This window comes from Felis catus, chromosome A1 (genome assembly GCF_018350175.1).
Source record: "Felis catus isolate Fca126 chromosome A1, F.catus_Fca126_mat1.0, whole genome shotgun sequence".
NCBI classification, from domain to species: Eukaryota; Metazoa; Chordata; class Mammalia; order Carnivora; family Felidae; genus Felis; species Felis catus.
The window spans coordinates 13,548,691-13,574,156 of NC_058368.1; the positions used below are offsets into that span (position 1 = coordinate 13,548,691).

Consider the following 25,466-nt stretch of genomic DNA (forward strand, 5'->3'; position numbering starts at 1 on the left):
GAAATCCCAAGCTGGATGAGCACTCCACTGCCACAGATGCTACCAGGAAAGGGCTCAGAAGGGAGTTCACTTTTGCCACTGTGAGGAGGTCTTTGTCGAGTTTGTATGTTCATGTGTAGACACATGCATAGCACAGGTGTAAGTGCCTAAGTGTTGTCCATAGATAAGGGAAGAAGGAAAAATATGCAAGCAAGTGCATGAATATAATGTTAATGTACGTTCAGTAGCAGATGGACAACACAAGAGGGCCAAAGAGAGGGAAGCAGGTTGAAATGACTGCGTGGTGTACTACTAACCTCCATCCTGTCTTTCAGCATGCACGGGGTCGTATTTCTTATCTACTCAAATAAATCTTTTATTCAACACCAGAAGCAATAGTATGTGTGATAGGCAGAAATAATGAGCCGCTGCAGATATCCCTGCCCTAATCCACAGAACCTGTATATGTTACCTTACGTGGCAAAATGGGCTTTGCAGATGTAGTTAAGACCTTGAGATGGGGAGATTACCTTGGATTATCTGGGTGAGCCCAATGTAATCACAAGGGAAGCAGGAGGGGTAGAGACAGGGAAGAAGGTGTGAGGATGGCAGCACAGGTTGAAGGGATGTGGCCATGAGCAAAGGAACATGGGCTGCCTCTGAAAGTTAGGGAAGGCGAGGAATGGATTCTCTCACAGAGCCTCCAGAAGGAGCAAGGCTCTGCCGATACCTTGATTTAGCCCTGCCGATACCTTGAATTCTGACCTCCAGAACAGTCAGATAATAAGTCTCTGTTGCTTTAAGTCATTAAGTTTGTGGTAATGTGTTACAGCAGCCTTTGGATACTGTCTTTGTTAATTTTTTGGTTGTGATTGCCATTATTCTCTTCAAGATAAATATGCATTTTCTTTCCAGATGGAGTGCTCTTTGTTAGTACCTTTTGTACCGTAATGTAGAAAAGCTAGTGTCAGAATATGCTCTTCTACATCAGGGCATCTCCTTCAACTTAAAAGGCAAGAAATAGTTAAAAAGTCCTGAAATCTCATTCAGGAAATGCTATATGCTAACTCCTATGTCTTTGTAATACATGCTTTATCTCAGCTCAACTGTCATTCTCCTCCACACACCAAAAGAATAGGCAAAGAATTCAGATACTATGACAGACAACGATGCAGGGCAGTGTAAGTAGGGTGGCATCGAAACTCTGGACAGGACAGGGGTTATGGTTATGGTTAAGTGGCAAACTGTGCCAGAAAAACTAGTAGATCACCAGAGATTTCCATCAGCCTTGCAGAACCAGTCATGAAGCCATCACAAAGTTCTGCTGCCTAAATATCGGGAACATGCAATGATAATGAAATAGAAAATTAATTTAAGTTCACAATGACCTTCAGGAGACTAACAGAAAAACCAGTGCACCAAGGTGATCTGCAGCCCAGCAAGCCTTATTCTGATGGGAAATCAAATTAACTGCTCTCTCGTTATCTTGGAACACGAACACAACTTGGTAGAACAATTGGCTACCTAGGCAGGTGGGTTCACTCAAGCTTTGAAAGATTTCTTCTAAGGTCTTCAGTGACCCTGATAAGAACATGTAGATTTGGGAGTCCTTGAAGGTACCAATAGTTTGGGTAATGATTTGTCCCTCAGAATAAGTGCTTTTCTTCATTTTGTGTTTCTCTTCATCTTGGATCCAGCTCCATCATCCTATCAACTCATTAGCAAATCAGCAGCCCTAATAGTAAAGTCTGCACTGAGAATTAATGTTAATATTCCCTATTCATGTGCTCTCCTACCAATGCACCAGGGATTATTCTTACCATTATGGTGATTGGTAATAGACCTCATGAGGAAAGGGGACAAATGAAAGGGTAAATGAATGATTTGAAAGGCCATGTAGAATTCTGGTACCTACCAGATGAATAGTTACATTTTTTCCTTACCCCTCTCCCAAAAGAGGTCTGTCTCTCCACTGGGATTTCTAACTCTAGGGGAAAAGATTGGATCTTGTTACAGGTTGGAAGGATACTTCCTCAGAGTCAGTAATAGTGCCTGTGTCTCAGAAGTTAGAACAACAGGGACAGAGAATATGCTGGATTGTCTGTGTGGGATACAACTTCGGTTGGACAAGAAAACCTATGTAGGTTATAGTCAATTATATTCCTTGGGGCGCCTGGCTGGCTCAGTCAATTAAGTGTCCAACTTCAGCTCAGGTCCTGATCTCACGGTTCATGAGTTCAAGTCCTGCATCGGACTCACTGCTGTCAGCACAGAGGCCGCTTCAGATCCTCTGACCCTCTCTCTCTATGCCCCTCTCCCATGTACTCTCTCTCTCTCTCTCTCTCTCTCTCTCTCTCTCAAATGTAAATAAACTTAAAAAAAATTATAGCTATTATATTCTTTAAGATGGCTGAGTTTATTAAAGGGAACTTTCAATTACTTGGGCAGCTGAAAATTATCTGTTATAGGTCCTTTATGTGTCAGGCACTCTCTTCATATTGGAGATACAGACATGATTAGGACATAACTCTACAGACACAGGTAAGGAGAGATACAATGTCATGAGTTTGAGTCATGGCTCCATCTCTGAGTGGCTGTGAGACTTTGAGAAAGTTCTAGTGTTTCTTTCTCATTTATAAAGTGAAGCTATTAAAATTCCTATCATCTGATTCGGGTAGTTAGCTGTTACTTCCACTGAGTAGCTCAGAAACCAGTGTGGGGATAAATGGACATACGGATCCCTAAATGCTACGAGGGAAGTATATGCACATAGAGGGAAGCACAGGAGACCTGGGTGAAAGGGGACTTGATAAAGAATTTGTGGATATGGTGGAAGAGCCTGCAATCAAGACAGCACCTGATTTATCAGATTTAGGGACTAAAGTTCCCCTATGCTCACTTAGCCAGACAAGTTCTAATAGAGCATCCTATCTACACAGCCTAAAGGTGCAGGCTGACCATTCATGGTGCTCTTTCTTGTTTGAGAGTAAACTGGAACCAGCAAAATAACATACACTTATTTATTCATTTATTCATTCAGCTATTATCTGTTCAGCGAAGTAACAAGCATCAGTCAGGCTGAGGGTTTTACTGAAATGCTAATGCTAAGACAGGAGTTCAGCTGCCCCTTACTCCAGGCATTGGTTGAGCCCAACTGAACTGATTAGCATAGATTCCTTTCTCCTTTCTCCACATAAACCTGCTGGTATAGATTCAATGTTAATCAAAATATACTTCAAACAATAAAATTGGACCAACTTGAGAAACTGAGAAATAATTCCTGTAATTACAATAAAATTGCGATCTACTAAAGAAATTTAAATTACATTGGGATTCTCTAACCGGCTGCCCTTTGTTGACCATTTTTTTAAGTGGCATAATTCGATCTGTATTAGTAGGCCTATATGTATCAAATGAGAAGCTTACTGTCAGATCAGTGTATATCGTATCCATGAAGCAACACTCCTTACTAAATTGCCTTAGTGTTTTGTATAATTTGAGTGATATTCAGGGCATATGGCTTATTGGAATGTTTTATGGTCTTCTAGAATCCTAAATCCTTGTGTCTATGCAACAGTTGCGTTGAGAGTCGGCTTCTCCCTTCTACCCAGTCCTACTTTTCTCACTTTTTTACAGGGTAAAGAAGTGCTCCCAAGAGCATTTCCCAGGACGATCTCTGCAGACAACTTTACATCTCAAAGTCTGTCTCCAGGTAACCCAACCTAGCATGGGATTGTCAATCAAAATGACCCCTTTGGGAAGCTTTACACAAAGTTTAATCATTCTGCCCTTGCTCAGAACCTATGGAGAATTCCATTTGATGATCTGTTTTTAGAACTAGAAGCACATTTTATGCGAGATCTACCCCAAAGTGCCAAATTTTTACCATCTGGGGGTACGTATGTATATTTTTTGGAAATACCCAGAAGTTATTCTAAGCTGAGCCTAAAAAATAAGTTTTGTGATTAAGCTAGAGTCTACTATTTAGGATACAAAATTAAGTGCAGCTAAAATGTGTTGGGTATAATTTGCCTAAATGGTGATCAGATTGGTTTGAAAACAATATCTAAAAAGATGCTAAAAAATGTTTTTTAGCGAGAGCAACATCAGTGAAATAAATGTGTAGACTCCCAAGAGAATTACTTAGAATGATAAATCTCATGTCCATGTATAGCTTCCACCATTCATATTAAAAATGCCAGTTCCAACATTTTATAGTTATGATGAAGTTGCAACTATAAGACGCTAGTTAGAGCCTATTATTCCCCCTCTAATTATACTTTAAGGACTAAAGAGCCCAATGGAAAAATGGGACTTTTAACACCTACGTTGTAGGTTCTGAAGAAATGAGGAGGTGTAAGGAGAATTTGGTACTTTTTCCAATACAACGGCTTGAGCATATTTGTAGGTTAACGGCAGGAATTCTGTCTTATCCATCTGCCAATCTCAGTGCTATCCCAGTGTCTTATGCATAGTAAACTGTTGTGCAAGTAACTAAGTTATTCAATTACAAGAAAAATGCTAGAGATAAGCAGCCTTTCTGGGTTGCAACTGGTAAACAATATCAGAAATGATAAATAAAATATTATAAGCATAATATTATTCCTTATATTGTGTAGCTTATTTTGTATATCTGTGTAGCATCCCTATACTTTCCCTCAAATTCACATTCCCTTTAGTTATTAGCCGAGCCCTAAAAATTTAAAAGAACTATATGCTTGTTTGTATAATACAAGGGGCTGACTCTTCAGCGAGTGTTAATAGTAAAAGAACCCAAGAAATAAAGTAGGTAGAGGTTATTGCAAAGACAAAAGAAAGGCTGAGTTATCCCTAGGGCCTGAGAGTGGAAGAAGGGAAACATAAGGAGGCTCCTCAGCTTGAAAACAGGCCCCAGGCTTCTCAAAGTAGAAAATGCTCACAGCTCACCAAATATGAAGTACTGATGTGGCTATAACCAACGGCATACAGGTAAGTGTCAAAAAGGATAGAGATGCGCAGAGTAGGAAGGGTGGAGATCAATATACACCAGAAATATCTTCGGGAGAGAAAAAGAGAAAGAGCTGTGGTTGGCAAGAAAGATTGGCAGATCATCAAGGACTGTACAGGATGCGCTAGAGGGAGGGAGCATTCCCAGCAGCAAATGAAGGCTCAGGGGCAGAAAGGACCCTGACAGTCTGGGGCTGCCCCATTGCAGCCACATCCTATTCATAAGGCATTGATAGGAAAGTATGGGTACCAGACCTGGACCAGTCACTGGAAAAGCCATAGATGTGTATAGATGAGCATTCCCTCCAGAGTCTCCACAGCAGGGCTGCAGAGAAAAAACCGACACACAAAAACCATTGACCTTAAATGTAATTATCAGGGAACAGGGACTCAGAAAAGTAAGACACAAATCTGAGAAAGCCTCATGGAGGAAAGAACGCAAGCTAAGCCTTGAGAGGTGCTCAGGATTTTGATAGGTTGCTCTGAGCAGAAGGAAGAGCACCAGGGGCACCAAAAATAAGCATGATTTGTGTTCTGCAGGACAGAAAGGTCACACCGGAGAGTAGGAAAAAGTGTGACTGAATACAATGAATATAGGGACCAAACTGATGAGAGAGTCAGGGATCCGGGAAACAAGCTCCTATGCACCAGGGACACTCACTGGTGACTGTTATCACTTTTCTTGCAGAACAACCTATTGCTTTTTCTTGCAGAGCAGCTATTGCTTTTTCTTGCAGAGCAAAGCACCAGCCAAGAAGCAAGCCTAGACCCTTCAAACTAGTCCAAGACAAGATGGCTGCCAAGTGTGACTTTTCACAGGCGTTTCCCCTCATTACAATGCTAAAAATCATCCCCAGAGGTGGAGACTTAACATGCAAATGCAATATATGATGTATGAATAAGCATGTTTTGTCAACTGTTCCTGTGTGCCCAACTCCCTGTATCTTCCCGCTGTTGTTCAGGGAGTCCATCTGGCACCTTTGTCGTGATCGTGTCTCCCTTCCACTGCAGCTGTTGCCCCAGTAAAGACTTGCCAGTGCTTTTAAATTTGGGGTCCAACCTTGTTTGTATAATTGCTGGGTCTAAGGACCCAAACCTGGTAACAAAATGACAGGGCTTTAAGAGAACAAGAGGACTTGGATTTGACGTAGATGACGAGCAATCATGTCATGGAGGGTCTCCAGTTGGGAGACAGGAAAGCAGGCAGCTGCATTTGCCCAAATCAAAATTGATGAGGACCCACACTAGGCAGCAGACATGGGAGCAGAAAGGGAGATTCTAACAAACATTTCAGAAAGCTCAACAGGATGACAAATTAAGGAAAAGAGTGGAAATAGAGATGAATCCAAAGGGACGCTGCTCACAGAAACTAGATTATTGGGAAGGGAACTCAGTCTAGGAAATATATAAAAAATTTGGTTTAAAATATATTAAATTTGGCAAGGACACAGGCTCTGGAGCCAGAAGATCTTGCCTGTTTATTTCAGCCAGAGGCTCAGTCGCCTCACAGCCTCATGGAGATCTGTCTTCAGCACCTTTTTCACTGTAACTCTGTAGTCTGGTCTGTCATCCAACTGATCTCACAAAACCTCCAGGCTTAGACATGGAGCCAGGAACAAAGCTGGCAAGACAGACTCTTCCTTAGTGTGGATGAGGCAGAGTTTTGCCAAATCTTGTGCACTATTATTATTTTTTTGTCCAGATCATATATAGTAAACAATCACGAAATACTATTATTAGGTTCATTATAGCACATCTAATATGTTCTAAGTATTGACCTAGACTCCTTTTCTATCATATCTCGCTTAAACACTAACCCAGTGTCAAAGATATTAACCCAATTGTTTGTTAAGCCGATTTGTTACAGAAAATAAAACAAACTTAACTTTAGGGAGACTGAATTTCAAATTCACGAACTATGAAAGTGGAGCTTCTAACCCAGCTTTTTCTAAATCCAAAGACTATGGTCCTTCACTCAAAGGCCCACATAGAGCATGCTGGTCAAAACATAATTAAGAATACTTGCATATGGTATGATTTAAAATATATTCTGGGGAGCACCTGGGTGGCTCAGTCAGTTGAGTGGCCAACTTTGGCTCACGTCATGATCTCCCGGTCCATGAGTTCCCGCCTCACGTTGGGCTCTGTGCTAACAGCTTAGAGCCTGGACCCTGCTTTGGATTCTGTGTCCCCCTCTCTCTCTGCCCCTCCTCTGATCATGCTCTGTCCTCTGTCTCTCAAAAATGAATCAACATTTAAAAACATGTTTAATTAAAAAATAAAATAAAAATATAATGCAATAAAATAAAATATATTCTGGGAACACAGATGAGAGGGAAGCAATTAATTGGCCAAAAATTCTACAATTTCATTCTTGAGAACTACCAAGACTAAATGGCTGCCATCTAGTTTTAAGGATTTACTGACATCTAAATTTTTAGTTTTAGAACATCTGTAATATTTATCGTTAACTATTTTAATAACACTAATCTGTGTTTCAAAAGGTAATTTAGTAATTAATCCACATTACATATTCATCCATAAAATCAAAATATATAGCCCAATAGAGATGGACAAAGGACATTTTATAAAGGAAAAATACAAATGGTCAGAAACTTAATGAATAAAGTTCTAATATCATTAATAACAACAACAACAAAAAAAACTGAAATTAAGGGAGATACCATTTTTTATCTCCCAAATAGGGGAGAATTCTTTTTGGAATCCAATTGATGAGAATGAGTGAAAATTATCACTCTCATATACTGTTGATTAAAGTACAAATTGATATCATCTTTCTAAAAGACAAATTGCAATCAGAATCATCAGAATGTACAAACCCTTTGACCCAGAAATTTCTTAAGTACAAGTACCTTCATCGTGATGTTATTTAAAGTAGTAAAAAATTTTAAACAGCCTAATATCCAATAATAATTAATGATCAAACAAAGTTGGAGGAAGCATACAATGGAATGCACTGCGGTTATTAAAAATCACATTGTGTAAGAATATAAAATGACCTGGAAAAATGATTATAGCCCATCATTAAATAAAGAAAAGCATGTCTCAAAATAATGTTAGTATAATTCAATTTTGCTGATCCGAGCGGCAACTTCATCCTGGATCTTAAGAACGATTTTTTTTTTTTTGAGTAATGATAATATTTTCTTCACTGTGCTTCCCTGCGACTTCCACATTTTCCACAACAAACGTAAATGTTTTTTAATGATAAGACAAAAGTCATTTAAAAATCTGATTTTGTTAAATTATCTATTATAGATTAGCAGGGAAGCAAGGCCCCAATCCAGTTCCTCAAGCAAGACATTTGTTCCCTCTCTTCCTAAGCTCTCTCTACTCTCCCCCTTTACATTCCAGCCCTCCCCTTCTAAGAAGCACACAGCTGGTTTCAGCCATTGTCCTGATCACAAACCTTTCCACAAGAATGCCATATCTTGGGTCACATTTGCCTCTTCTCCAACCCAACCCATTTATTCATTTTAAATCCAGCAAACAGTTATTGAACATCTACTCTGTGCCAGGCAATATATATTGATGCCTATGACACAAAGTGAAATAGGACATAGTCTGACTGTTACAGAGTCAGATGTGAATACATCGTATACACTTTGACTGGAGTTTAACGGGCACACAGGGGAAAAAGTTCAAAATCAGATCCAGGAGGTGAAGATAAGCAGGAAGGAATGCTCAGAGGCAGTGATACTAATCCTACAAAAAAAAATAGGAACCATCAGGAAAAGGTATGGTAGGCAGAGGGGAATGCCTGTGTGAGGCAGAGGTGAAAAAAAGCATATTTTCACGGGAGAGAGCCAAACGATAAGAGAATAAACTGAGGGTTGATGGGGGGTGGGAGGGAGGGGAGGGTGGGTGATGGGCGTTGAGGAGGGCACCTGTTGGGATGAGCACTGGGTGTTGTATGGAAACCAATCTGACAATAAATTTCATATTTAAAAAAAGTATATTTCCTGGGAACCTCAAGAATCTCCATTTGACTAGACTATAGTGTGCAAGGGCAAGTGTCCTTGGAAAAAAAGATGCCTCCGCCGAACAATTTGAGGAAACACCGTGTGGTTATAAACTGTATCACCTCTGGTAGACTAATAGTGCACATTAACATATGAAAGGCTTTCAGTTGGAAAAAAGAACCCCTCTCCCTCTTTCCCCCTGTATTCCTAGAAACAAACTTTGGAAACATCGTACAGAGAAGAGAGGAGTCAAACACAAAGACCTTGCACATTAAACTAAGGGATTGGCTCTTTATCCTGAAAACTCTATGAAGGATGTGGGACATTTACAATTTTCAAACAAAGGAGTCGCATAAGCAGTTTTGTGATTCCGAAAACACTGCTATGGCAGCAGTAAAGAGCATTGCAGTAGAGGGAGTAGAGGCAGGGCGGAAACCAGTTCTCAGGAAGCTGTTACAGTGGTCAAGAGGAGAAGGAATGTGGTCCTGAAACTAAGACTAGAGAAATGGCCATGGTCAAGAAAGAGATGGTGGTTTACAGAGAATCTGGCTTAAGGCAGAATATAGGAATTAGTAACAGATGGGAAGCATGGCGGAATCACGGTCAATGCAGAAAATATCTAAGATGTTTTAAGCTGTGTCTTTGTTTCCTCCTAGGGTCACTGGAGGATGCAAATGTTAGGATTGGAGCAACAGTGTAACAAATTAAGTCTTGGACATGTCTCACACGTTACAGAAAATATGAGCTGGAGGCTGACAGAAAGATCTATGAACAATATGGATTAGGGGATCACCAGAGTATCGGTCATAAATGAAACCATGGGCTTTGGTGGGAAACATAAAGGGGAGAGGGCAGTGTTAAGGACATAATCCTGGGGAATACCAAAAGTTTGGCCCAAAATAATAAATCTATACGTGGTAAAGAAAGGTCAGAGGGGAAACATGGAAACCTTAAGAGAGAAATGCCAGAGGAGCCAATGAAGGAGAGACTTTTTAAAAATTTTTAATGTTTATCTATTTTTGAGAGGGAGAGAAACAGAACACAAGTGAGCAGGGGAGGGTCAGAGAGAGAGAGGGAGACACAGAATCTGAAGCAGGCTCCAGGCTCTGAGCTGTCAGCTCAGAGCCCAATGTGGGGCACAAACTCACAAACCACAAGATTTTGACCTGAGTCTAAGTGGGATGCTTAACCAACTGAGCCACCCAGGCTCCCCAAGGAGAGTTTTTAATTTGAGGTTGTGACCATTAGGATCAAGTATAAGGCAGATCTAGTGAGATATGAACTGGGATGAGTCTGTTGGCTTCCATGATTGTGGATAATCGGGGGCCTGTGTCAGAGCCTTGTCACAGCGGGTGGGATTGGAAGTCAGACCACAGGGTCAGAGTGAGTAAGAGACAGAGCAGGGCTGGGTTTGTCCCTCAAAGAGCTGACACAGAGAATGTTTAGGGCTTAATAAAATGTTGGCGCTTTGGCTCTCACATGAGGGATAACTGACTATATGTTTGTTTCTATGTTAAGAGTGAGGGAGGCATAAGAAGGGGGTGTCAGTAGTAAAGGGAGGCTAAAGAAAAAAGAGAGGTAGTTGATGGAGGAGTCTCTGGGGTAGCAGAGGGCATGAATTCACAGTGCCGATGCTGGAGAGTAGGAGAGTCCCTGCTCCTTTGAATTTGGGAGGAGGGCAGCTTATAGGTAGCAGGGAAGGAATGAAAGAACATGGTCATCCAAAGATTTCAACTTACCCAGAGCAAAGTTTTGTAAAAGTGCTTGGAAGGCATGAAGGGGCTCGAGAGAAGAAGGTTGAGTTTCAGAGAAGAATCGGTTCATCACCCAGAAGACGCACAATGAAGATTCCAGCAATGCCAAATTTGCCTTTAAAGCTTCAGAAATTGCAATCAACTCAGCATTTTTAAAAGTTGACATTAGTTTTAAAATATAGGAGCACAGTTATCAAGACAAGGTTCTTCAGCTATAAGTATATGCTTACTTATATATATATGGATTTTTACACACATTTTTAAACAGGAAATTTTTCTTAGGCACAGAGACTGGGAGAAATGTAAATATCAGAGCTTAGTGAACTTCCCTTTCGCTTTCTCCTCCCCCAAATCTGGGATCATTTAAGGCTTAAGAAAACCACAAATAAAACAGAGACTATACTTTTCATTTACTACTCTTGTTAATAGTACTTTCAAATTTCCATGTAGTAAAGTGAAGTGCTATCCATTATTAGAGTCATGTTTCTTCATTTTCACCATTGATTGATTTCCTCTTAGGATCTGTCTCTAAGATAGTTTAAAAATTAAGATATCGACTAGGTGGGTGCAGATGAATTCATACCATCTGACATTGCCGCAGAAATCTAAACAACAGGTGGATTCTTACACCATGGCCTGAAGACAGAAAAGAACAACAGAAACTCCACACCTGGAGTAAAGATGCTAAGCCCATTTCAGAACTATTTTTGGTTCCTTGATTACAGTGAAATATGATAAGTACATGTTTTTCGAAGAGGAACAAAGTGCTCGCAGTATGAAGGCAAATCAAGAAAGGCGGTGCTTCTAAAATGAACTATAAACTCCACAACCACCACTTCTACCCTGTCCTTAGGTAAATACCGCAATGCTTTGTTCAAAGGATGGGTTGTGTTGTCAGCTGAATTGAAGAGGTTCAGATCCAGGAATCCAAGTGTAAGAGGAAAGGCCTAAAGAGCAGTTGTTCTGAGAAGACCAGGGGCTGGAGAAGAGCTTCAAGGCTCCACAATTCAGATCTGCTCATCCTCCCTACAAATTCAGATTTTGACATCTGATGCAAGATTGCCATTTGGCCATTGCAACCCTACATATTTTTTTAACTAAATGTGTCCTCTTGTGGGCTATTTTGATAGCTATATTTATTTTAATGCATTATCTATATATCCCTTACATTATTCGGAATCCACAGGGGAGTTAACAATTTATAGAAAACCTTTAGGATGAAAGAAATACTCACCTTTAATTCATTGGATTTGTGAATCTTCGTTTTTACATATGTTATTAAGGTTGCTGAAAGACAGGCTAATCTGTAACTATAAATGCCTAGGAGCTAGGTACCATATTTTCTCATTTAATTTTGATAAATGTCGTTCGATTTGCACTGAAACTTTTGGAAGACCATCTTCTTCCAAAAGTATCAGTGAGAAGGCTTTAAAACCAGATTTGAAGAAGTCAGGAGCCATGAAAAGTCCAGGCAGCCAGAAACACAACCTCAATTGTGCCTTCTAAGGAACGTGGTCAGGAGGCTGCGGTCACCATTGTGGTTTACTGTGCATCATCACCATGGGCATGGATACCACGAGCACCTACTGAATACAGGATGCTGCTACCATAGAGGCCTACAACTTACCAGAGCACCATCGCTGCGAGTCAGCCAGACTTCCAAGCGGTTCTCAGGTATTTACATTATAGGCTCTGGATTCTATGCCCTGGTGAGGGCACTGGATGGACCAGGTATGTTCATGTGTTTACCTTCTAGCAGCCAAGGAGCTACTAAACCTAATATCTGTCTCCCTTCAACTTCTATGGGATTCTTTCCAAGTAGAAAAGCTAGGTGGTTGCTGGGCAGCTAATCCCAACAAATATCCACTACCAAGTACTACTTGGCACCTGGTAAGCATTTCTAAAAACTGTTTTGGGGGATGGTATAGAAATGTATTATTTTTTTACCTTTTAAAAAAGGGTAGGAATTTTGTTGCAGAAAATGAGAGAGAAATAATGCTAGTTCTCTTTGCTTTTTAATGCCTCAAATATATTTCTAAATGACACTGCAAAGGCATGTTGACTGTATGGAAACATTTTGTAAAAAAAAAAAAAAAGGTCAGTTTTCACACAAGCAATCTTCATAATTTGCATTTTAAGGAGAAAATAAAGGCATAGTAACTACATTAGAATAAAGGCTTTAATGAGCTAATGCATCATAAGTTAGCCCTTGTGGACCTTGAAGAGAGAGGATGGAGCAACTGTGATACTCCCTGTTCCACTCCTCCCTTTAGGGGCCTCAAGGCCTAAGCAGACTTCTACAGAGAAGACACTCAGAAGTTGTGCTCAACCTGACCTACAGTAGAGGATGGACAAGGAGGAACCGTGTTCTCATATTCAAAGGAAGAGAAGTCATGTCTCCTCTATGGTCCCTGGACTTGTCAGTTCATTCACTTGTTCATTTATCAATGACACACTTTATTTTTTTTAAGTTTATTTATTTATTTTGAGAGAGAGAGAGCACAAGGGAGGTACAGAGAGAGAGAAAGGGAGAGAGAGAATCCCAAGCAGGCTTTGCACTGCCAGTGTAGAGCCTGACATGGGGTTCAATCTCACAAACTGTGAGATCAGGACTTGAGCCAAAATCAAGAGTTAGATAGTTAACCAACTGAGCCACCCAGGCACCCCTCTATGACACACTTTCAATGCGTTCATCATGTTGTGCCTCATGCCATGCATTGGTGAGCAAGGTAGACAGAATCCATCCTTTTCCTTCTGGCTGGCTTCTTTTCAGAGATGCCTGGCCCTCTCCTACAGATATAGATGTGTATTTCTTTGTAAGTGCATATGGCACACTCTTAGGGAGTGAATACAAATGAAGCAGAAGGTCTACACATTGATAGATTTGGATCAGGAGAATGCTCAGTTCAATCTGAAGAACAGTGTCACCTGACATAACCTTAAACAGGTCTTTTTCTCACTTGATCCGGTGATAAACTTACATATCAGATCAGGAAGACAGAAACCACTTTTGAAATTCAAGTTGCTTATATGAGCCATCCTTTTATCCCTGACAGTTGGCATTGGTTAAGAGAATAAGTCCAATCAAGTCAGAACGCTCAGTCCCAACTCTCATGATAAATTGTCACTTCTGCCGTCTCTGTGTGCTGATGGCTCTGGATTATGGTAACGATTAGAGCACGTGATGAAGGTGGTGTGAGGCATCGATAGTTTCTTTTCTTCTTTAGAATCTTTCTTTTTAAAGAATTATCATATTTGAGTGATTCTTCATAAATGTCCTTAAAGGCTTTGCCCTGTGCTAGACACTAATCAAAACATTAGTCATTGAACTGCAGAACACATTTTCTTTTTTCTTTTTTTTTTTTAATTTTTTATTTATTTTTCAAGGAGAGAGAGACCGAGCATGAGCAGGGGAGGAGCAGAGAGAGAAGGAGACATAGAATCCGAAGCAGGCTCCAGGCTCTGAGCTGTCAGCACAGAGCCCGATGCGGGGCTCAAACTCACAAACTGTGAGATCATGACCTGAGCCGAAGTCGGACGCTTAGCCGACTGAGCCACCCAGGCGCCCCTGCAGAACACATTTTCAAAAGTAGTCTGTTCTGATATAGACTTGCTACAAAAATGGACAAGATAGGCAAACTAGAAAGAACTGATCTACATATATTAACTGATCAATAATGTGAGAAAGAACTGATCTTTAGTGTAAAACTAAGGGAACTACCCAGTAATCATGATGATAATGACAACTGCTAATGTTTACTGAGTGCTTCCTACATCCCCACATTATTCTAAGCTCCCGTGCCATATAATTCCAGCCTTACCACCACCCAATGAAGTATAAAGTGAAAGTACTCAGTGCCCTTGCGGCTGGAAGACTGCACCACACTGACTCTCCATTTAATTACAGAGCTAGTGGAGAAGGTGGTATTTTAGCCAATGTTGATGGGATTAGGGGCTGCCGTGTCACTTTCCAGAGATGTGGAAGGCAGGCAGGCCAGAAAATGCGACCACTGAAAAGAAAGAGAAGTACTATGTACGATGACATAAGGGAAACTAGGCAAGATAGTTTTCCCAACTCCCAAATAGGGAGCTCAACTGGGTCTTGAGATAAAGGTAAGAGGGAAGGGTCCCTGGAGAAAACGATAGGGATTGATCATTTGCACTGAAACAGAAAAGAGACCAGCAAGACAAATGAAGAGAGAGATGCAGCTGGGGTGATCGCCAGAGAGGCTTGAGTGGCGAACGTGAGGAGTCCAGGTTTTCATGGACCAGGTCAGGGAATCAGAGCCTCGTAGAGGTAAATGATCAGATGGGAAAAGAATAGACACAGGGATGTAAAGAGACAGAACCAGCAGGCTAGTGTGACAGATTGGACGTGGGCAGGGAAAAACAACAAAAGAAGATGGCTCCAGGGCAAAACTGGAAAGAGGGACTTTGATGTCTGCAGAAATTTGTCCGCAAAGCTGCCCTTTCTCTGTCCCTTGTTCTTATCGATCTGGCCCTGTACCAACAGCAAGCACCCGAATTTTCAACATGTCCTAGCACCTTCTTCCATGTGTTCTGATCCTTTCATTGCTGGCATTGCTTAGCTATCAGACCTACATCAGCAGCTGCCATTCCCTGCCCCATGTTATTTACATCAAATCCTGTCATTCAAGGATCATTCAGCCAGATTCTACCCTCCATAGAAGAGACGCAGACCTCAAGGCCGAGATTGGTTCAGATGGCTGCAGAGTTCACTGAAAGAGAAATGTGCAGCCCAAGGAGCCAAACATATCTCAGCAGTGTCTGGAGACACAAACAGTCCATCTGGGAAGGACTAAAGAACTGAGAGGCCAAGATGCTTGTGGTAGGCTGAATAACAGTATCCAAAGACAACCACGTCTGGATTCCTGGAGTTTGTAATTATTCTATGGCAAAAAGAACCTTGCAGGGTGATTATATTAAGGATCTGGATATAGAGCGCTTGTCAGGATCTTCCGCAAATGTAATCACAAGTGTCCTTGTATGAGAGAGAAAGAGGGAGATTTGAGTAGAGACGAGAAGGCAATGTGACAGAGCAGATTGGAGTGATGTGGTCACAAGCCAGGGAACGTGCGCAGCCATCAGAAGCTGGAAGAGACAAGGACCTGATTCTTTTCGGGAGCCTCCAGAAGGAACCAGCCCTGCTGGCACCTTGGTTTTAGACCTCTAACATCATCTTGGACCTCTGTCCTCCACCACTGTAAGAAAATAAATGTCTGTTCTTTTAGCAATTTGTTAATGAAGTCATGGAAACTAATATTTAAAGAAACTAACTATAAATGAAACTAACTCCTCTCTCAGCTGGTGAGAGAGACAGTGAAGCCCAATTATTAAACAAAAAAAAATTCCTCTAGCTGTGCCAACTTTTCAATATTGATCCAAAGAAGACAGCTTCCATGTTTTCCTTGAGAACCAGAAGAATACATGAATGTATCTATTTCCAGCAGGGCCCCAGACGTTTTTAATCCCACTTGCTTTCCTTTGGTCCATACCTATTGTCCAACCCCAAGTAGTCAACTAGCTAATTACTTTGTTTTTCTGCAAGCACTGCCTGTTCTGCAACTCCCTACCTTTGCTCATGCAGGAACTCCCAATAGAACTGTCCTATCCTTTGTTCTCCATTTTTTAAAACTTTTCTTCTTTCTTCTTTCTCTTTCTTTCTTCCTTTCTTTCTTTCTTTCTTTCTTTCTTTCTTTCTTTCTTTCTTTCTTTCTTTCTTTCTTCTTTCTCTATTTTTAGAGTGAGAGAGAGCTTGCATGTGTGTACACAAACTGGGGAGGAGCAGAGGGAGAGGGAGAAAGAGAATGCTAAGCAGGCTCCACACTCAGCATGGAGCCCAATGCAGGGCTCAATCTCATGATGATGAGATCATGACCTGAGCCGAAGTCAAGAGGCAGATGCTTAACTGAATGAGCCTCCCAGGTGCCTCTTGTTCTCCATTTTTAAAATGCCTTTCCATCCTATGACACAGCAGAAAACTTCCTTTTCAATCCATCCGTATATCTATAGAATGTGTTGCTCTCTCCTTTGCAGTCCCATGGCTTGAGAACATTGAGCACCAATCACATTTATTCATTATTGGCTTATCAGAAGATGAGTCCTGGAACATGGAGACTTCGCATCCACCTTCTCAGTGACACATTTGCTATGTGTTGGGTATGGAAGGGGTGGTCGTAACTGACACAGAATTGAATGGAGACATGAGACTTTCTGGTCTCCCCCCATGCCCACGTTCCAAGCTCTGCTTTTTTTTATTAAAAAAATTTTTTTTTTAGTTTATTTATTTTTGAGAGAGAGACAGAGCATGAACGGGGGAGGGGCAGAGAGAGAGGGAGACACAGAACTGGAAGCAGGCTCCAGGCTCTGAGCCATCAGCCCAGAGCCCGACGCGGGGCTCGAACTCACGGTCCGTGAGATCGTGACCTGAGCCGAAGTCGGACGCTCAACCGACTGAGCTACCCAGGCACCCCTCCAAGCTCTGCTTTTATCTTTTACCTTCCCCCACTTTAAAAATCAAGTTCACATACCCCATGGATATCTTTAAGTTAAATGGAAAACTATTTCCTTAAGTTTAGTTATAAAATTCACATTACAAGAAAAATGAGTAACTGCCGTGATAGCATGTGAGGATAAACCAAAATAATTGATAATTCTGTCCTTTTGAAAACCTCCTATAAAACTGAATTTTGTTTCAGATGAAATTTGATCCCTTTGGTCACAACAAGATTAACCCACTGCCTCTTTCTATTCTTAGTAGTTCTATTTGGTCTGACACACATATAGTTCTAGGTATAAATAAGTAGGTATATAAATACGTACTATACATGCTGTGCGTGTGTTCTGTATCTGGTACATGTAGTCACATGAGGCATGTGTTCTGTGTATGGGTAGGTGCATTTGTGAATCCAGATTAATGGTGAAGAAAGCATGAGTTTAATTTACTGTTCTGTCATTTATTCATTGCATGACCTTAGATAAATTCTTCAGAATGAGGTTCAGTATCTATAACCGTAAAATGGGGATAGATAAATAGCTACATTTTAGGTCTATTATAAGAACTATCAAAGTATGTAATAGAGTCTAGCATATAGTGAATTTTCAGTAAATGGTATCGATTATTAATATTCCTCCCTAAATGTTCCCTATATTCGGGATTATGTTTCTATAACAACACTCCCTTACGCAGTCCTCAAAGCAAATGGGTTACTGTGAAAAGATCATTAAGAAGTTGAGTAGATATGCCAGTGTCTTCAATCCTTCCTACTGCCCCTGACTCAACTGGACACCTACCCAACGAGATTCAGCCCTGCGTTTCCACTTTTCTCTAAGTCATTTCAGATCTAATCTTCCCCACTGTCATTCTGATTACAAGTAGCTTATTTGCATCACACGGTAAGTGATTCGAAAGTGCCTAATATTTTAGACCTTATCCTCTAGGAATTCAAATCTGGAAAGGTCAAAGTGATGGGACAGACTATTTTACGGGGTCAGAAAAGCAGGGCTCATCAAAAACAAGAGGATCGATGCAGGGGAACATAAAAGACAAAAAGCTGAGCGGGAGCCAAGACTCACTAATGAGCGCAGCCTGCCGCCTTCTTTCCCAACTTCCTGCCTGCTAACAAGGCTGGGCTAGTCCAGGTCCTTGATCTGTCTGATGTAGAATCTGGACAATGGGTGAGAGGACCAAACGGAAGACTGAGAAGAAACCTGTAAGAATAGTCGAGAGGTTTCACTGTGTACATAATGAAGGACTCCTGCCAGGGGAACAGAGTGAAGAAAATCTCAGGCTGAGCAGTGAAGGAAGTTTGGAGTTTGTGATGAGAAAGGCTGCAGGGTCTTGGACAATTAAAAAGGAGCAGTCAATGTAGAATCGGATCCCCTTGAAAGTTCTTTAATAGAGGCAGGTAAAAAAAAAATGGATTTCCTTTTTATTTCTATGTTAACACTAACTGACCTCCTCCAACTTGACCTCCTTAAGACACCAGAAGCCCCTGGGGTTTTTGTAGGGTTATGTGAGAAAACAGAAAATGCATTAATTAGTACTTGGTGTGAGCCAAGCAGTTCAAGAACCTTGTAGGGCTCCGACACTCTCCCTCCACCACCGATGCCAGCTACCAGCCAGTGTGGACTCTGGGGAGTTCATCTCTTTCATGGTCAATACTCTGACACTTTCCTCTTAAACAGCATGAAATCTAGGTTCCTGATTTAATTCTGCAGTTCCAAATTCTTAGTCCCAGCCTCGAGTCCTAACTACAGCCTGTAAATTGCATTCAAGTATGACTCAGCTGCTTTTCAAAAACTGACCTTTGGCTTTCTTGCTTCTTTGGCTCTCATTCTAGTGCTTTCAATTGCCCTGCTCCAGCTTAGTCTAAAAGCAGCCCCAGGATTCTTCCTCAGATGGAGGAAGTTTAGACAGTGTGGATGTTTTAATTAATCAAGGAAGGTCTCCTGGAGGGGAAAGAATTTGAACGAGGGCTTCGGAATGTTGGAGGGATCTGGACACAACTTTAAAGTAGTTGTGTTGATCTGAGTTTGAATTTACAGGGGTGCAAAAAGTTAAAATGGGTTAATAATAGGGCTTGCAAAGTCGCCTCAGTGAGGAAAATGAAAGCCACTGAGGAAACATTAAGAAAAATTCACATTCTGGTCTCTTTGGAAGTGTTTTGTTTTTTTTTTTTTTTTCCTTGAGTGACATGTAGTCCACCCCTCTCTGGGAACTTTGCTCCTTGGCCAAGAGGCAGTAGGTGAACCCCATTTTTCTCTACCATCAAACCTGCAAGTGATTAATTAAAACTAAGAACTGGCTGGTCTTCGGGTCTGGTACAAGAGATAGCAGGCGGGAGAAAAAGCAGCAGCTGTCTCCATTTTTCTACAGAACTCTTGCTGGAAAAAATTTTCCCCTTTCTTTTTATTAAAATTTTTGCCAAAAGGCTGCTGCTCTGTCTGCCCATCTTTTAGCCAGGCATTTTGAGTGGGAGTGATTGAAGTGGGCAATTAGATTCTCTTCTGAGTTCCTCTTCATTTTCCTTTGGAGATATTTATCTCTTCCTGGTACCAAAAAAAAAAAAAAAGGATTTTTGAACAAGGAGAAATAAACTCATTTCATTTGATCCTATTTGGATTCAGGAGATATCACGGAGATATGTGTTTCCTGATATAGTGATGATTTTTGAGAAGAAAACACAGGAACATTTTGATTAGGGAGCATGAGAGAAATTTATGAATATTTTCTTAGTCTCCTGTCCACTATACGGGGCTTCTAGTTGTGTCCCACGTACTTTCCCAGTGAAAGAGAAAAATGGTCAAAACTACATGTTTCCAAATATCCTAATTATCGGCTTTCTACATTGAATTCTCAGCGAATGTAAATACCACATCAACGTATTCATCCATTCATCCCTAACTTTGTCAATAATTATGCCAAAATGTAAATTACATCTCTACCGCCACCACAGGTGCAGAAGTGCCTACTCAATGTTCTTCCCTCCAACTCCAAATCTGATACACCAAGAACTCACTACTCTGAATTGCTAGAACATTTAATGAGAATGGTATACTCTTGAATGGATACTGCCAAATGCTGCCTAGGTTTACTAAAGGAAGAATTGGAACTTGGTCATAGCAACACCCAAAGCACCCTGACATCTCAAAACAGACTTCACAGACTTCAGAAGCTTCCCTGTCGAGACCAAAACATATTTCGTGAGTTGACTCTGGCTTTGTTGCCCTTCACTTCCCAAATGATCTTGGTGCATGATTTTAATTTACTAAATTAAAATCCAGTAAACAGGTATTTCCATCTTAAGTTACCAGGGCCATTTTAAAGAAATCGTAGAAGAGATGCATTGCTGTTTTATCAGTTGGCGTTCCCTTTGTACAGTTCGCTGGTCATCCCATCCTCCAGTGTTGAATCGTGTGAAGAAGTGGGTGATCCTGCTAAGTCTTTAAATCATCCTTTCAGTACCTGATGCTCCCTGTAGGCTCACACTGGAAATATCTGTATCCTGTGCCCAGTACCCTCTCCATGGCCCATTGGAGGCACATGATCGATCGAAGGTCATCACTGCAGCCTCTATAGAGAGGGAGGGTAGCGCTCAGTCATGTGGAAATGTCCTGAAGGCTCTCTCAGGCTGAAAGTCCTGCTCATGAAGTGCTAAACTTTCTTTCTTTCTGGGAAGTCATCATTTTACAGGTGAAATTACACACAGACTATTGCTGGAGTGAATTTCTAATCTCAGCCTGACCCTTCTCTTACCACTCCACCTTGAGCTGCCCCATCTTCTAACATCAGCCACCCTGTGCTTAAGGAATGTAAACCAATTTAAAAATAAGTACCAGCCAATCAATTGCTAGGGTAAATCTGTTGTCACAATTATTTTGAAACAAATAGCACCCAACATAAGGCTTTGCCTGGAAGACTTTTGATAAACGTGGATTGAATCAGCAAACATTCTAAAATAAATGAATATTGATGATTTTTGCATCTATCTAGGGTTTGGGTTATCTGTCATAGTAGATTATTTTCACCATTTCTCCCTTCTATTGGTTAGGTAATTGAAAATGTACTATAATCTGAGTTGCCCTAAGAACACACAAAATGGTAATCAGAATGTCAGGAAGGAGAATAGATTATCTGCTTTGCAAAATCTGTGTTTTATCTTACAGGGCTCTCTGGGTTGTTGTTGTTGTTGTTATTGTTAAATTTTTTAGTGTTTATTTATTTTTGAGAGAGAACGGAGCACAAGCAGGGGAGGGGCAGAGAGAGAGGGAGACACGGAATCCAAAGCAGGCTCCAGGCTCTCAGCTGTCGGCACAGACCCCAACGCAGGGTGCGAACCCATGAACTGTGAGATCGTGACCTGAGCCAAAGTGGGATGCTTAACTTACTGTAGGACTCTCTGTTCACATGCAAGGTTGGGTAACCCTAGAGGGCAATCAACTGTGATATTAAGGATTTCTTGTAACTTTTAGTGGTACTACTAAAAAAAAAAAAAAAGGTAGGAAGGAAATAACATTTATTTAGTAACTGCAACGTACCTTTGCTTTCACATATGTTAGTTCACTTAATACTCAACCCAATTTTGGAAAGTATGTAATGTTATTTCCACTTTAAAAACAAATGAACTGAGACTCAGAGAAGCCATTGAGCATCAATTTGCTCATTCAAGCCTCAAAACAACTCTGTGAACTAAGTAGTACACCTGACCCCATTTTACAGATTCAGAAAACTGATGTTACAGTATTAGTGGCTTACCCAAAACCACAAGGCATGTAACTGAGATGGTATGAATAGAAATTAACGGTTGGAAAAATAGGTCAAAGAAAAATATAAGAAACGAAGATCCTTTGGCCATGAAATCTGCGGGGCCATGTGTGGTTTTGCTCACTATTTTATCCCAGGGCCTGACTCTTAGTAGTAGATGCTCAGTAAAAATTTGTTGAGTGGAAGAGTAAATGCACACATAGTTATGGTTTCAGTCTGTGATACAGAGGATTGTAGCCAATTGTCCTTCATCGTCGCTAAGAACAGCCTGTGAGGTTTAGATAAGATGAAAAACTTCCTGATACTGAAATGTATTTCTGGAGGATATTAAAATTTATATTCTGAAAGTATGTAAAACTAAGATTTCTCCTGATCAAAATTCAATGAATTTGATATGCTCCCACCTACAGAATAAGGGATTGATTAAGTTCATCCCTCATCCTTTTGAGATAATCATTTGTTCTTCACTGTGAAAGACCCTATCCTAGCACATAAAGGAAGGGCAAGCATTCCTGAACAAAAGCAGTTTCTGAGAAGAAATTCTTGCCAAACATATTTCATTCAGAGTGAGCCACAAAGAGGGTGCATGTGTTCCCTAATTGCAGGTCTGTTGATTAAGAAGGTTACAGCAAATCATTTTGGGGTTATTCAAAACTATAAATTTCACAATTCCTTTAGTTGTATTTATAAAGCTGCATGAGCTAAAAACATCCGTGGCCTCCATCTAATTTTAATGAGAGATTTCCACAGACTTTGTGATCCTCAAACAATAACATGGTCATTTACTAACACAGGTGACCCTTGAACAACATGGTTTGAACTGCACGGGTCCACTTACACATGGCTTTTTATTGATTGATTGATTGATTGATTGATAAATTCTGGTACAGCACTATAAATGTATTTTCTTTTCCTTATGATTTTCTTAATAACATTTTCTTTCCTCTAGCTTCCTTTATTATAAGAATACAGTATTTAACACATGCAACATACAAAATATATGTTAATTGACCATTTCTGTTATTGTTAAGGCAGTCAACAGTAGGCTCTTAGTAGTTAAGTTTTGGGGAACTCAAAAGTGATACGTGGGTTTTCAACTATGCAGGAGGTCAGCATATTAACCCCTGCATTGTTCAAGGATCAAGCATGCTGATCTGGAAAAGGTAATGCTTTAAAGGAAATATGAATATTAAGGTGCTGTTATCAAAGCTAGCATCTTCCAAAAGTGAATGTGGTTCAAGCATCTTTCATTCCCTTTGTCTGTGGTGCAACCTGGATCACATCTTTCCTGATAGTGATACATTCCTAGGTCTGGCATGGCATCTCCAGGGGGTAGAGCTTCAGCAAAATTTGCCAAATGCATGCATGCATGAATGAATGAATGAGTGAATTCCAAGATGACCAAATACATTATATTTTTTCTGATTTTTTTAAGGTAAGAAATATGAGTCCAGGACAAATTAAAACTTTGCCTATAGCCACAAGCAAGACAGTAGCAGAATACTAAGTATGAAAAGGAATGAAATCTGTAGAATCAGCCCCATCGTACTAGCTTTTAAATCTGCCTTTCTGTGGGAAGCTTCTCAATCAGCCAAGGCTGAGTTGGGAAAGAGCAGTTGAGGTGTTTCATTGACTTTTACTATTGAATATGGATTTCACAGGCAAAAGAAAAGCCAAGAAGCCTATCTGGGGACAGTCAAGAGACTAGAAAAGGCAAGAGGTGTTCAGGAAGAAGATGGTGTTTGCAGAGCCAAGGAGCTGTGCTGCTTGGAGAACATTGGAATGACAGGGACCTACCCAGTGGAACCTGGAGTCATGCAGGAAACTCAGCAGCTACTGGAGTGAATGCTCGTCCAAACAAAGAAATGGAAAGAGAGACAGTGATTTATTCCCTCAACTTGCCCTTCAGTTCTCCACCGTGCCTCTGCAGTGGCCTCCTTGGGAGCCAGGAGACAAGACAGCTTTGGAAATATCGCTCCCTGACACACAGTAGAGGGCAGAGAAGGGCAGAGGATGCATCGGAGGGAAAACAGGCGAACAACTCCTACACCTTCTCTGATGCCTTCTGATGGAGTTAGTGTCTTCCTCCTATGCACCCTTACAGCACATTAGGCAGAGAATTATTAGGACACTCACGCTATCACATAGTCACACTTTGTTTACATATCTGCCTCAACTTCTTTCTTTTCGTTCCTCCAGCACTATTCTGGGATATTGCAATTTTTGAGTAAAATATTTTTGAGTGAATGAATAAATAAATGATTGATTTCATTCAATTTCAGCAAATGTTAATTGAGCCCTTCCATTAGGCCACGAAGTTCCAATTGATTCCACCTAGGTCACCTCATTCATAGAATGTTCTGAAGGCATTCTGGCCTCCCACCCTCTCCTATCCCAAACAGTCAATTCTCACCAATCACACTATTGGTTGGCAGTGTGTGTGATGATGCATCAGCACAGACACCTTATTTCCATGGTTATGAATATTAAAATCCAACCTATATTAAGCCTGACATTACACATTACACTTGGGACTGTGTGGTTACAAGGATGAAAACTCATGGCCTTTCCACAAAGAGAGTTTACTCTGGTAGTGGCACAGAGGGACTATCGAGAGATCATTTTCATGCCTTTGCTAAGTTAGAGTTATGCAAGGATTCTATGGAGTCAGAGTTGGCATTTCACCCAGGCTGGAAATTCAGGGAACTTCTGAAATCTTGAAAGGTAAGATTGAATCAGGTGAAAATAGAAAGGGAACAGTGAGAGCACAAGCAGAGTTGTAAAATTGACTTCAGCATGTTGTCCTGTATGGCTAGAGATGAAGTGTGGGTGTGGAGGCTGGGACAAGTCACAAAAATATTGTAAACATTTAGTTTGCAGGCAATGGGGAGACACTCAAGAGATGCTCGTGTCGCATGGCTCGTTCTGGCTGCACTGTGGGAGAGAGATTTAAATCAGATTGGATGCAGTAAAGGGTCATACAAATCCTACAGAAATGGGCAGACAAGTACCCAGAGCCCATCTGCAAGAATGCATTCATAACAGCATTGCTTCTCCTAATGAAAACCTGAAGATTAACTAAATGTCCACTTTTTAAAGTTTTTGTTAAAAACTTATTTCAAACTTTTATAATATTACGTCAAAAAGTGATTTTGTATCTGTGTTTGTGTGTGCGTGTTCTCTATACTATTTTTGTAACAGATTTCACAATTCAGCAAGGATGGATTCAAGGTCTACAAGCCCTAGGTGCTGGATATGAAAGTCAAATCTTAGGGCTGTGAGGGAGACAGACAACCCTGTGTGGGGCACCTCACCCAGTTTGGGCCAACTCATTATACGAGACTGCTAGCATCCTATGGTTCTCTCTGGTTGCAGAACTGCAACTCTTTTTTCCCCTGAGATTTATAGCATGTGCTTTCTTAAAGTGTGGGGATGTGTCTGGTTATACCTGCCATTCTTTCTCTCACTGTAATCATG

General features: G+C 40.8%; 1 long non-coding RNA gene across 1 annotated transcript; it reads left to right on the forward strand.

Annotated features, from left to right (window-relative positions):
• The first annotated feature begins 3,554 nt into the window (after positions 1 to 3,554).
• On the forward strand, positions 3,555 to 24,260 carry LOC123383762. The gene is made up of 2 exons (XR_006593922.1): positions 3,555 to 3,691; positions 23,651 to 24,260. It is a non-coding gene; the product is annotated as an uncharacterized LOC123383762 (long non-coding RNA).
• The last annotated feature ends 1,206 nt before the right edge of the window (positions 24,261 to 25,466 follow it).